The sequence below is a fragment of the Galeopterus variegatus genome, unplaced genomic scaffold (genome assembly GCF_000696425.1).
Source record: "Galeopterus variegatus unplaced genomic scaffold, G_variegatus-3.0.2 Scaffold1889, whole genome shotgun sequence".
In the NCBI taxonomy this organism is placed as follows: domain Eukaryota; kingdom Metazoa; phylum Chordata; class Mammalia; order Dermoptera; family Cynocephalidae; genus Galeopterus; species Galeopterus variegatus.
This window is the reverse complement of record NW_007728000.1, coordinates 4,458-6,378: the sequence shown is the minus strand read 5'-3', so window position 1 is coordinate 6,378 and position 1,921 is coordinate 4,458. Positions and strand designations below refer to the sequence as shown.

Below are 1,921 nucleotides of genomic sequence, written 5' to 3'. Positions count from 1 at the left end.
ACAGTACATCAAAAGATAAGGTAATCCAGACAATGAAATGTCTTGTAGGTAAATTAGCAAGCTCTCCTCTCACCACCAAAGTAGGCATAGTACATGACACAATAAAAACAACAAAACAAGGACATGATATACTTTGTAGTTTCAGGAAAGCATTATTTTAGGAAAAACACAAACAGGGTTTAAAAAGCAAAAGCAATAAGCCCAGTGGACAGCATACTGACTCTGTGAAAAAACCAGATCAGGGAATTAGAAAATTAGTTAACTCTTCATGAGTTTCAGTGGAAAAGATGGACAGAGAAATAAAATTATTAAAAATAAGAAATATTGAGGATGGATTCAGTTAATTCAATATGTATGTGTAATATTCATTCTATGCGGAAGGAAGAGATTCGTAAATAATGAGAAAACCATAAATAACAGGATATCGGACGCTGGTGAGGCCAGCAGCGAGGTTGCAGACGGGGGCTTTTGAGCCGCAGCCAAGGGGTTTCCAGGTCAGATTCAGGCGTAAGAATGTGAAACAAGGACTTGGTGGCCTGACCATGTGCATCCTTCCTGGGGAGCATTCGCGAGGGACACGGCTTTGCATTTCAGAGAAAACTGGAGATTCAGCAAATTTACAAGAAACTGCTATAGGAGGAAAAAAGGCTCACAGGAATCCCAATTCAGAGATCAATACCCAGATCATTTGAAACGTCTCTGTTTAGCTGAAGAGGAAAGACTCAGGAAAGAATAAAGTCGACCAGCCTTTGCCTGAAGAACGACGTAGCATTGACCAGGATTTGTGTGAAGGTCAGTGTAGCCATGACCGGCTTCAGCCAGGACAATGCAGCAGAACAGTAAAGTGTGTATTTCAGAAATCCTTCACTTTAAGTCTCCTTTACTGTCTCAAAGAAAAATAAAAAGAAAACATCAAAAAAAAAAAAAAAAAAAAAAAAAAAAAAAAAAAAAAAAAAAAAAAAAAAAGAAAAAGAAAAGAAAAGAAAAAAGAAAAGAAAAAAGGCACAAGGAGAATATGAACAGGTGCAAGCTAAGTGCTGCTGCTAAGAAACAGGAATTTGAGAGGAGAAAACGAGAGCAGAAGCTCAAAGATGCTACAAAAAGAAGAAAATGGAAATGTTCAAAGTATTGAGCAACAAGACTAAACACAGCCAACCAAACGTGAATTTACGAATGGATTATCTTCTTCAAAAAATACGAGAAAAAAAAAATTAAATCAGATGTTTGTCCTGAAGAGTTAAAATGTCTGCTGACTGTCTGTTGGGATCTTTTGTATACATAGTGGGTGTCCCCTAACAACTAAATGTGTCAACATAAACTGGATTGTTAAACGATACTAAATATAAAATGTCCATATATTTTTGCTCTTGTAAAAGACTATTTTCTATATATGACTTATTCCTTACATATTCTGCCTCTGAGGTAAGGTTGGCTTAAAGAACTGAAAGACCCTTCTATTTAGGAGACAGGCTCAAGCATGTAATACTTTTGTACCATGTGAAATTTGAGTGAAATAAAATATTTTGAAAAATAAAAAAATACAAGATATAATTTTGCACTCATATTATAAATAAAAATTAAAAGGAGTTTTGAAAAGATAGCATACAGTGCTAAAAGGAATCCTAATTAGTTTAATCATTTTGGAAATCAACTTAACAATTGATTTCCAATTTATATGTAACTGCCATACATGCACATAATTTAACCTTACCTTTACCCAGCATATTCAGACCTTACAACACAACAATTTCACTCCTAGGTGTGTTGCTCCCTAGATTTAGGCGTTTTCATAGGCACACCTGGAGACCAAGATTTCAGTACTCATGTATGTAAAAAAATTTAACAAAGGCATGGAAGGATACACAGAAAATTTATGGTGTTTTAAAATTTTTTTAAAAAAATAACTAATAAATTCACATGG

The 1,921-nt window shown here is 34.6% G+C and overlaps 1 pseudogene; it reads left to right on the top strand.

Annotated features, from left to right (window-relative positions):
* LOC103595926 overlaps nucleotides 1–1,215 on the top strand; it is a 50,527-nt pseudogene extending 49,312 nt beyond the window's left edge.
* Nucleotides 1,216–1,921: the final 706 nt, after the last annotated feature.